The sequence below is a fragment of the Aethalodelphis obliquidens genome, unplaced genomic scaffold (assembly GCF_003676395.1).
Source record: "Aethalodelphis obliquidens isolate GAN/ISIS:26980383/991018 unplaced genomic scaffold, ASM367639v1 scaffold6, whole genome shotgun sequence".
NCBI classification, from domain to species: Eukaryota; Metazoa; Chordata; class Mammalia; order Artiodactyla; family Delphinidae; genus Aethalodelphis; species Aethalodelphis obliquidens.
The window spans coordinates 1295735-1308244 of NW_020837950.1; the positions used below are offsets into that span (position 1 = coordinate 1295735).

The 12510-nt window shown below is 35.2% G+C and overlaps 1 protein-coding gene across 25 annotated transcripts in view; it reads left to right on the plus strand.

Moving 5' to 3' along the window:
• CLOCK (clock circadian regulator) overlaps positions 1-12510 on the plus strand; it is a 135332-nt gene that overhangs the window by 41601 nt on the left and 81221 nt on the right. For 16 of the 25 annotated variants that reach the window (XR_003432110.1, XR_003432108.1, XR_003432109.1 and 13 more), the window contains one exon: positions 4261-4361. The exons of 2 other annotated variants lie outside the window; for them this stretch is intronic. The gene's annotated coding sequence lies outside the window, so the exon portion shown is untranslated. Of the gene's footprint in view, positions 1-4219; positions 4362-12510 lie in introns of all 25 variants that reach the window. 7 more of the 25 variants (XM_027102906.1, XM_027102908.1, XM_027102905.1 and 4 more) reach the window with 2 other exon arrangements.

Genomic DNA, 12510 nt, shown 5'->3' on the forward strand with positions numbered 1-12510 from the left:
ACTACATCTAGCCCAAGCCTCCCACAAATTGAACTATTATAAGCAGATTGAATAAATCATTCACCCAATATTTAAAGTATAGGAGATAGAAATTAAAAGCTTTTTGGCACTATAGAGAAAGTATCGTAAGGGCATGAGGCAAGAAGCATTACAAGTAATAAAAAGTAAAGCTTCCCCCTTTTACCTTTTGTATAATGATTTAACTGAAATTTTTAACAAAGAGAACTTAAGTTAAATACCCCAAAGCCAGACGAGCTACTTACATACAGTTTATTAGAACAAACTCATCTATGTGGCAAACTTGTGAGAAGATTTATAAGTAGAGGTATAACGAGCCTGTTGATTGATAGCTGGTTGTCCAGGAAAAGGATCTTAGTTCAACTTTAAAAACTATTCAAAAAATCATAAATTTTAATGTATTTTTAAATACTAATCTAAAAAGTTGCAGCTTTTTAGAAACAGGATACAACCTTATCTAGAGAGTAAAAATAACACCATAGTTGGCTTAAAAGCAGCCATCAGTTAAGGAAGCGTTCAAGTTCAACAACACATTTACCTTAATACCACCAATAAGTAAATCAACTCCTAGTTTAATACTGGACTAATCAATTAATAGAAGCAGTAATGTTAATATGAGTAACAAGAAATATTTGTCCTTGCATAAGCTTATATAAGTAAATAGATATCACTGGTAGTTAACAACAAATAAACCTAAGTCAATGTTAGATTATTTATTAAAATTACTGTTAACCTGACACAGGTATGCCCCTAAGGAAAGATTAAAAAGAGTAAAAGGAAATCGGCAAATACAAATCTTGCCTGTTTACAAAAAAACGTCACCTCTAGCGTAACTAGTGTTACAGGCACTGCTTGCCCAGTGACATCTGTCACATGGCCACGGTATCCTGACCATGCAAAGGTAGTATAATCATTTGTTCTCTGAATAAGGACTTGTATGAATGGCCACATGAGGGTTTTACTGTCTTTTACTTTTAATCAGTGAAATTGACAAAATAAGATAAGACCCTATGGAGCTTTAATAACTGCCCGCCCCCCCCCCCAAAAAAAAGGAACTAAACCATCAAGGGATAACAAAACTTTTATATGGGTTAGCAGTTTTGGTTGGGGTGACCTCGGAGAACGAAAAAGCCTCTGAATGATTAAAACTTAGACCAACTAGTCAAAATATCTTCACTTATTGATCCAAAAAAATTGATCAATGGAGCAAGTTATGCTAGGGATAATAGCACAATCCTATTCTGGAGTTCATGTCGACAGTAGGGTTTAGGACCTCGATGTTGGATCAGGACATCCCAATGGTGTAACCCCTATTAAAGTTAAGTTTGTTCAACAATTAAAGTCCTATGTGATATGAGTTCACACCAGAGTAACCCAGGTCAGTTTCTATCTATTACATATTTATCCCAGTACGAAAAGACAAGAGAAATAAGGTCTACTTTACAAAAGTGCCTTAAAACTAATTAATGATACAATCTTAATTCATTAAAACACCCTGCCTGAGAACAGGGTTTGTTAGGGTGGCAGAGCCCAGTAATTATGTAAAACTTAAACATTTATTAGCTGTTCAACTCCTCTCCCTAACAAAATGTTTATAATTAACATTCTAACACTTATTGTCCCAATTTTTCTAGCTGTGGCATTCCTCACACTAATGAACGAAAAGTATTAGGTTATATACAACTTCAAAAAGGACCAAACTTCGTTGGACCATATGGCCTATTACAGCCTATCGCCGACGAAGTTAAATTACTTATTAAAGAACCACTACGACCAGCCACATCTTCTGTTTCCACATTTATTATCACATCCATTCTAAAAGTATCTAATAGTATATACCTTTTGTACAGTTTCTGGTTTTTTCTGTGTATGGAGATTACCTGTTATTTTTTAAGTGAAAGTACTAGTACATTACTTGGAAACTAGTCGGTGACTGACTCAATGGAACAAAGCTAGTACGTACATTGGGGATGACGGTACATGTCCCTTCTGGAGTCAATGGATAGATTGGAGGATACTCTTAAGGAGCTTTTCTGCAGTCTGACAGAGGCAAGTTAAGTCCTCTGTTAGGAGATTAAAGATCACGATTTCAGGATCTACCTTTTTTGTTCCTCTAGAACATTTCATAGTTTTGTCTTTGGACACATTTTTTACGCTGCATCATAGTTGCTTCCTTTTCAAAATAGGAAAACATAATACTTTTCCTATCTGAAAGCAGGAATCTTAGGTTTGCTAAATTACAAGTTTCTTAAGGGTAGGTACCATGACTGTTTTTTTTTTTTTGCTGTACGCCGGCCTCTCACTGCTGTGGCCTCTCCCGTTGCGGACCACAGGCGCCGGATGCGCAGGCTCAGCGGCCATGGCTCACAGGCCCAGCCGCTCGGCGGCATGTGGAATCTTCCCGGACCGGGGCACGAACCCGTGTCCCCTGCATCGGCAGGTGGACTCTCAACCACTGCGCCACCAGGGAAGCCCTAAGTTGATTATATATTGTAATTTTTTGACATCTTGAGGGACAGGATTTTGAAACCACTAATCCACGAATTACCAATATCAAAGAAACCTAGAAACCTCCTCATTATAAAGCTTTAAAATGTATATATACTAAAGCCACTCTTGGATAGGAAGATTTTTGTATTCTCATCTTAGTCTTCTGAAACTTTTCCTAACTCTTCCATTGAATCTCTTTTTTTTAATGAAACTTCCCTATATAGTTTGCTTAAGAACCCAAGTTTTAAAATCTTATCTTGCAGAGTACCTTGTAAACGTAAGACAGTTTAAAAGGTATTTAGCTGAAGGAAAACTTCCAGATTAAAGGAGTCTAGGGAGATAAAATAGCTAATCCAATACCTGACTCAGAACTGGATCCTGTACTAGAGGAGCCCTAAAGGACTTTATTTGCTCTCTTAAAAAAATAGACGTTAATATTGTATAATTGTTAAATTTCCTGAAGTTAGTAACTATCCTATGGTTATTTAAGAGAATGTCTTTGTTCCCAGGCTGTACACATTTAAGTAATTGGGGGTAAAAGGACATGATATATGCAACTTACTCTCAAATGGTTCAGAAAATATGTTTATCGGTATATAAAGAAAATGATGCATGTGTTAACAGTTGGCAAACTGGATAAATTATATGTAGAAGTTCTAATCCTAATATCATAGTTAAATATCTATTAGTACAACTTAGAACTTAAAAAAACCCTTAGGTATAGTTAATTAAATTTTCATCTATCCTATACTTTTCTTTAATGTTCACTTTGGCTTGTTTCATTAAAAATCTATTAAGTTTTCCCTTAGCTCCATAAATATACTTTGTTTTTAAAAGAGATCTGTTTTTATTGTCTTAAATATTTTGAAGGAAATTCAAGAGTAAGGATCTATTGTAAGGTTTTTCAAACTGGTATAAAGAATTGCAGACTTTTTTTGAGCATTTACTTTGTGGTACACATTATTTTCTAAGCGCTTTACATTTAATAATTCATTATATTTCACAACAACCTTATGCTTACACCATGCCTTGATTTGCTTTTTTTTTTTTTTTTTTTTTTTTTTTGCGGTACCCGGGCCTCTCACTGTTGTGGTCTCTTCCATTGCGGAGCACAGGCTCCGGATACGCAGGCTCAGCGGCCATGGCTCACGAGCCCAGCCACTCCACAGCATGTAGGATCTTCCCGGACCGGGGCACGAACCCATGTCCCCTGCATCAGCAGGCAGACTCTCAACCACTGTGCCACCAGGGAAGCCCTGATTTGCTTTTTTCAAGTTTAGCTAAAACTGAGCTTAGATGCTAAGCCTCAGAAGCTTTGAATTTTCTTCTTTTTTTCCAAATACAAACTGTGGGAACTGGTGACCTGGAACTTAATATAGAAAATTGATTATATTTACATTAAGAAAAAAATATCATCTTAGAATTATCTAGTTTGTGAACATGAGATAGGTCTAACTTCAAGGTAAACTTTTGCCGTCATAATGTGGGAAGGATCCACATATCAAAACTGTCAGTAATTATCCAGGAAAAAGTAAATAATGACTTTAGTACCCAAGTAAGAGGCAGATTGATGTAGAAACCTAGTTCTACTAGACTTCAATTTCACCAAGTAAAATAACCAAAAAGTTAAAAATAAAATATCAAGAGACTGATATAGTATTGCTAACTTTTAAAATGTTTTATATTGAATTAAAACATGCATATTATACAGTGCATAAATACTGAGTGTCATTTTGATGAAATTTTATGAAGTCAACACTCGTTTAACCAATACCAAGATCAAGATATAGAACATTTTCATCAATCCAGGAGCCTCCTTCATGCCCCCTGACAGTCATCACGCACTCCCAAAGGTAACTATTATTCTTGCTTGATTCACTATTCATTAATATTGTCTATTTTTGAACTTCTTTTGGCTTTTTATGGTCAACATCTTGTTGATGTGAGTCATTCATATTGATTCATATAGCAGTAGCTCATCCTTTTTCATTGCTTTGTAATACTTCATTATATGTATATACCAAAATTATTCATCCATTTGTACTGTTGATGAGCATTTGGTTTACTCTCAGTTTTTGGCTGTTATGAACAATTCTGCTGTGAACATTCTTGAACATTTCTTTTGGCACATATGTATGCATTTCTGTTGGATAAATATCCAGTGGTGAAAATGCTGGGTCAGGGTATTTGGCTGTTTAGCTTTTGTAGATGCTCCTAATGGTTGAATCAGTTTACACTTCCACCAACAGTGTACATGAATTCTTGTTGCTCTTCATCCTCAATAACACTTGAAATTATTAGTGTTTCAAATTAATAACTCTTCTGCAGTGTATGTAGTGAAATTTTATTGTAGTTTTAATTTGTTATTCCCTGATAACTTAAAAGGTTAGCACATGTTTACATGCTTACTGACCCTTTGGATATCCTTTTTTGAGAAATGCCTGTTCATGTTATTTGTCCATTTTTCTGTTGTGTTGTCTGTCTTACGGATTTGCAGAAGTTCTTTATTTCTAGGATAAGTTTTTGTTGGATTAAGTATTGAAGTTATCTCTTCTTCTTCACTCTTTCAGTAGTGTGTCTTAATTAAGATAATTTCTTAATTTTAATAAAGTCTATTTTATCAGAGTGTTCTTTTATGGTTAGTTTTTTGTGTTTTAAGGATTCTTTGTCTATTTCAAAGCCAAGAAGATACTGTGCTATGTTTTCCTCTATAAACTTGAGTGTTTTAACTTTCCCATTTAGGTTTCTGCATGATGTGTGGTAGGATTCATGGTTTATTTTATTTTCCATTTGGAAATCCATTTGGTCCAGCATTATTTATTGAAAAGACTGTCCTTTCCTACTGTAATGCAGTAGTAGTGCCTTTGTTGTAATTCAGGTGACTTTATTTGTGGGTCTGTTTTTGGACTCTGTTTCTGTTCCATTGGTCTGTTGTTGTACCAGTGCCATACACTTTTAGTTATTATAGCTTTAAGTTCTCCAACTTTTGTCCTTCAAAATTGCCTTGGTTCTTCTTGGTCCTTATGAATTTCAATAAAGATTTTACACTCAGCCTGTCAGTTTCCTAAATGAGTAAATAAATAACAAATCCCTGCTTAACATTAAGCAAGTTAAATGTTATTTATTATTTCATATTATTATTGTCTAGTTTAATATTGAATCTGTAGATCAATTTGGATATATATATATATATATATATCTTAAATATATATATATATCTTAAATATCTTTCCATATTGAGACTTTCAATATGTTAACCACAGTATATCTCCATATATTTAGGTCTTTTAAAATTTCTCTCAGAAATATTTTGTGTGTAGAGGCCTTAGACATCTTTTATTAACTTTTAAAGGTAATGATATTGTGTTTTTTTTTTTAAGTCCTTATAATTTGCACATTCGTACTAGAGTATTTACAGATGACATGATATAGTTTTGGGGATTTGCTTCAAATAATACAAAGGAGGATGGGAAGGAATGGGGAAGGGGAAGAATAGATGAAACAGGATTGACCATGATTTGATAATTGTTGAAAATGGGTGATGAATATATGGGTTAATAATTATTCTTTTTTACTTTTGTGTATGTTTGAAATTTTCCATAAAAATAGGTTCAAAAATATGTATAACAACTGAAGATTGATACACATATAAGAATTCAGAAGTTTATAATAATACTTAAAAAAAACCCTCATTTTATTACTCTGAAAATCACTGGTAAATGAAAGAATCAACCATTTATTCTTCATTTTCTGTACAGATTTCATTCCAGGATAACCAAATAGTTAAGAGGGAAAGTTTACTGTTATAGAAAAATCATAGACAATAACAAATGCTGGGAGAATGATAGGATTAGAAATTCACCACAGTGCAATTTCTAATAGAATTATGATCTAGATAATGATCAGTCAATGACTACTAAAGACTTTAGGTGAAAGTCTGTTGAGAAATGGATATAATACAATGCATAGGCCAAAATGGAGTATGCCTCTCTCTGACTGATTAGAACTAAATACTCTCAATAGAATACTAAAAGCAACTATCTAAAGACCTTGAAAGTTAATAATAGGCAAATCAAGGGCTTCCCTGGTGGCGCAGTGGTTGAGAGTCCGCCTGCCAATGCAGGGGACACGGGTTCGTGTCCCGGTCCTGGAAGATCCCACATGCCGCGGAGCGGCTGAGCCCGTGAGCCATGGCCGCTGAGCCTGCGCGTCCGGAGCCTGTGCTCTGCAATGGGAGAGGCCGCAAGAGTGAGAGGCCCACGTACCGCAAAAAAAAAAAAAAAAGGCAAATCGAGAAAGGAAGTTATAACTTGAAGACTAGCCTGTGTAATGGTGAATATACCTTTTCTTTCTTCTCATGACCCAGCTTTGACCAAATGGTGGGCTGAATTAGGGAACTGCACAGTGGATGCAGCAATTTAGAGAAACCCCTATTTCTAGACACACGACAAGGAAAAGGAGTACCCCTTTTTTCCCTCCCAAGCCTGCCCTGAGACCATCTCTACCTATAAAGTTACATTGCCAGGTAGCACAAGCACTTTAAAACTCTGAGAGAAAACGATTTCTCTGGTCAGAGGATTTGGGGAAAAGGCCCCTGGAAACTGGAGCATGCTGGGGAAATCTCACAGAGAAGAGAGCTGATGTGAGAGGAGACCCACAAAGGTCCCACCTTACTTATGAGCTACGCATGCATGTACAGACCCAAAGGAACACAGCAAAGACAGAGAACTGACCTACAATATAAACCACTGTTCAAATCCCAGACTTGCCTCTGAGCAGTGCATGCAGAGGATAAAGCCAAAAAACATAGCAAAGACTTTGAAAACTGAGCTGACAGTGGTACTGCCATGCTAGAATGCAATATATAACTTGTAGTATAAACTTAAGCAAAAAAAATACCAAATTCTCCAGAAGATGTTTATAAAATCTAGTTTCATAACCTAATATTCAGAATGCCTAGGATATAATCCAAAATTACTTGACATACAAAGAAACAGGAAAATCTGACTTTTTTAAGGGAAAAGACAATAAATAGATGCCAACCCTGAGATATTCAGATGGTGGAATTATCAGAAAAAGACTTTAAAGCCGCTGTTATATTATATCCATGGCCCATGAGACAAAAGGGAACAGTTTTGAAGTGAATAGAAAGATAGTTCTCCTCTGAAATAAAAACCACATAAAAGAATCAAGTGATAACATCAGAACTGAAAAGTACAATATATGCAATACAAATTTACTGCATGAGTTCAATAGCAGACTTGAAGATATATCAATAGAAATCTCAAATCGTATCTTCTGTATCAAGGGTATGTCTCTGTTATGTAATACTTGTTAAGTCCAGGTTGTACCGTATGAAGCCTGGTCATAGGCCTTCTGGCTGTGAATGAGCATGCCATATACATATCCTTTTTTATTCTTAATTACTCTTACTTGCATGCTGCAAATAAAATGTGTCTGTATCAAGGGAGTTCCATCTCCCTTGATACTCCACAGATTTAGATAGGATCTTGGCTTGTGATTTTCTCAGACCTTGTCATTTCAGGTAAGGATCAAGCAGTGAGTCAGTGTGTTAAAAAATAATAATAGTCAACTAAGGAACTTAATATGCTCATGTATTTTTGTTCATTTGAAAACTTTGAAAGTACATAGGTATAGAAAAGTGGGAATGGACAGTATATATATAAATCATCTATTGCAAAATCTTACAATTTAAACAGAGTGAATTTTATCTTAAATATAAATGTAGTTCTAATAATTTTAGTGAAGAAAAAATAGTTCTTGGTGGTAGTTCTCTGAATAATCTGTGGTTCAGAATGCATCTAAATGTATTTGAACTAGTTTTCAGATGGTTGTGAACTTGCTTCACCTACTTGTCTGCACAAAAGCAACCTGGCAGTTTACTCAAGTTTTAATAGGTCAAAACAACTGTCTTTTTTTATAAAGTGATTACACTGCAAGAAGAGGAATATTTGTGGCCTTGAAAATTGACATTTTTTGGTTGTATTTTATATGGATCTGGTGGCCTCATCAATGAGGTGTATGTCAAAACATTGTCATTATATTTATACATATTAATTGTAAGTTATTAAATATTTCATGAGCTGACCCTAAACCTATTTCGTAATACTACTTAATCAAATTTCTTAACAGGTTCCTGTAGATTTTTAGCACTAATAAAATTCTGTACTTCTTTTGGGTTGATATAATTCACTCGCTTTTTCTGGAGATCCATCTCAGAAATTTAAAAACAAAACATTCCAGATCAGGAAACTTGCTCAGGCCTCTTAGATAGCCTCATCCACCAGAGGACAGACAGCAGGAGCAAGAAGAACTACAATCCTGCAGCCTGTGGAACAAAAAGCACATTCACAGAAAGATAGACAAGATGAAAAGGCAGAGGGCTATGTACCAGATGAAGGAACAAGATAAAACCCCAGAAAAACAAACCAAATGAAGTGGAGGTAGGCAACCTTCCAGAAAAAGAACTCAGAATAATGATAGTGAAGATGATCCAGGACCTCGGAAAAAGAATGGAGGCAAAGATTGAGAAGATGCAAGAAATGTTTAACGAAGACCTAGAAGAATGAAAGAACAAACAAACTGAGATGAACAATACAGTAACTGAAATGAAAACTACACTAGAAGGAATCAGTAGCAGAATAACTGAGGCAGAAGAACGGATAAGTGACCTGGAAGACAGAATGGTGGAATTCACTGCTGTGGAACAGAATAAAGAAAAGAAGAATGAAAAGAAATGAAGACAGCCTGAGAGACCTCTGGGACAACATTAAAAGCAACAACATTCACATTATAGGGGTCCCAGAAGGAGAAGAGAGAGAGAAAGGACCTGAGAAAATATTTGAAGAGATTATAGTCGAAACTTCCCTAACATGGGAAAGGAAATAGCCACCCTAGTCCAGGAAGTGCAGAGAGTCCTATACAGGATAAACCCAAGGAGAAACACGCTGAGACACATACTAATCAAATTGGCAAAAATTAAAGACAAAGAAAAATTATTGAAAGCAGCAAGGGAAAAACAACAAATAACATACAAGGGAACTCCCATAGATTAACAGCTGATCTCTCAGCAGAAACTCTACAAGCCAGAAGGGAGTGGCATGACATATTTAAAGTGATGAAAGGGAAGAACTTACAACCAAGATTACCCGGCAAGGATCTCATTCAGATTTGATGGAGAAATCAAAAGCTTTACAGACAAGCAAAAGTTAAGAGAATTCAGCACCACCAAACCAGCTCTACAACAAGTAATAAGGAACTTCTCTAAGTAGGAAACACAAGAGAAGAAAAGGACCTACAAAAACAAACCCAAAACAATTAAAATAGTCATAGGAACATACATATCGATAATTACCTTAAACGTGAATGGATTAAATGCTCCAACCAAAAGACACAGGCTTGCTGAATGGATACAAAAACAAGACCCATATATATGCTGTCTGCAAGAGACTCACTACAGAACTAGGGACACATACAGACTGAAAGTGAGGGGATGGAGAAAGATATTCCATGCAAATGGAAATCAAAAGAAAGCTGGAGTAGCAATACTCATATAAGATAAAATGGACTTTAAAGTAAAGAATGTTACAAGAGACAAGGAAGGACACTACATAATGATCAAGGGATCAATCCAAGAAGAAGATATAACAATGATAAATATATATGCACCCAACATAGGAGCACCTCGATACATAAGGCAACTGCTAACAGCTATAAAAGAGGAAATCGACAGTAACACAATAATAGTGGGGGACTTTAAAACCTCACTTACACCAATGGACAGATCATCCAAACAAAATTAATAAGGAAACACAAGCTTTAAATGACACAATAGACCAGATAGACTTAATTGATATTTATAGGACATGCCATCCAAAAACAGCATATTACACTTTCTTCTCAAATGCACACAGAACATTCTCCAGGATAGATCACATCTTGGGTCACAAATCAAGCCTCAGTAAATTTAAGAAAATTGAAATTGTATCAAGCATCTTTTCTAACCACAACACTATGAGATTAGAAATCAATTACAGGGAAGAAAACGTAAAAAACACAGACACATGGAGGCTAAACAGTACGTTACTAAATAACCAAGAGATCACTGAAGAAATCAGAGGAAATCAAAAAATACCTAGAGACAAATGACAATGAAAACACGACGATCCAAAACCTATGGGATGCAGCAAAAGCAGTTCTAAGAGGAAAGTTTATAGCAATACAAACCTACCTCAAGAAACAAGAAAAATCTCAAATAAACAATCTGACTTTATACCTAAAGGAATTAGAGAAAGAAGGAAAAAAAACCCCAAAGTTAGCATAAGGAAAGAAATCATAAAGATCAGAGCAGAAATAAATGAAATAGAAACAAAGAGAGCAGTAGCAAAGATCAATAAAACTAAAAGCTGGTTCTTTGAGAAGATAAACACAAGTGATAAACCATTAGCCAGACTCATCAAGAAAAAGAGGGAGAGGACTGAAATTAATAAAATTAGACATGAAAAAGGAAGTTACAACAGACACCACAGAAATACAAAGCATCCTAAGAGACTATTGCAAGCAATTCTATGCCAATAAAATGGACAACCTGGAAGAAATGGACAAATTTTAGAAAGGTATAACCTTCCAAGACTGAACCAGGAAGAAATAGAAAATATGAACAGACCAATCACAAGTAATGAAATTGAAACTGTGATTAAAAATCTTCCAGCAATCAAAAGTCCAGGACCCGACGGCTTCACAGGTGAATTCTATCAAACATTTAGAGAAGAGCTAACACCCATCCTTCTCAAACTCTTCCAAAAAATTGCAGAGGAAGGAACACTCCCGAACTCATTCAATGCGGCCACCATCACCCTGATACCAAAACCAGACAAAGATACGAAAAAAAAAAAAGAAAATTACAGACCAATATCACTGATGAATACAGTTGCAAAAATTCTCAAAAAATACTAGCAGACAAGTGTGTGCTTCGGCCTCGGAACACACATTTATTATTAAAAAAATCCCAAAAAATCTTAAAACATCTTTTAAAAAACCAAAAAAAAAATTTACAAAAAAAAAAAATACTAGCAGACAGAATCCAACAACACATTAAAAGGATCATACACCATGATCAAGTGGGATTTATCCCAGGGATGCAAGGATTCTTCAATATATGCAAATCAATCAATGTGATACACCATATTAACAAATTGAAGAATAAAAACCATATGATCGTCTCAATAGATGCAGGAAAAGCTTTTGACGAAACTCAAAAACCCATTTATGATAAAAGCTCTCTAGAAAGTGGGCATAGAGGGAACCTACCTCAACATAATGAAGGCCATATACGACTAACCCACAGCAAATGTCATTCTCAATGGTGAAAAACTGAAAGCATTTCCTCTAAGATCCGGAACAAGACCAGGATGTCCACTCTCACCACTCTTATTCAACATAGTTTTGGAAGTCCTAGCCATGCCAATCAGAGAAGAAAAAGAAATAAAAGGAATACAAATTGGAAAAGAAGTAACACTGTCACTGTTTGCAGATGACATGATACTATACATAGAGAATCCTAAAGATGCCACCAGAAAACTACTAGAGCTAATCAATAAATTTGGTAAAGTAGCAGGATACAAAATTAATGCACAGAAATCTCTTGCATTCCTATACACTAATGATGAAAAATCTGAAAGAGAAATTAAGGAAACACTTCCATTTACCATTGCAACAAAAAGAATAAAATACCTAGGAGTAAACCTACCTAGGGAGCCAAAGACCTGTATGCAGAAAACTGTAAGACACTGATGAAAGAAATTAAAGATGATACAAACAGATGGAGAGATATATCATGTTTTTGGATTGGAAGAATCAACATTGTGAAAATGACTATACTACCCAAAGCAATCTACAGATTCATTGCAATCCCTATCAAATTACCAATGACATTTTTTACAGGACTAGAACAAAAAATCTTAAAATTTGTATGGAGACACA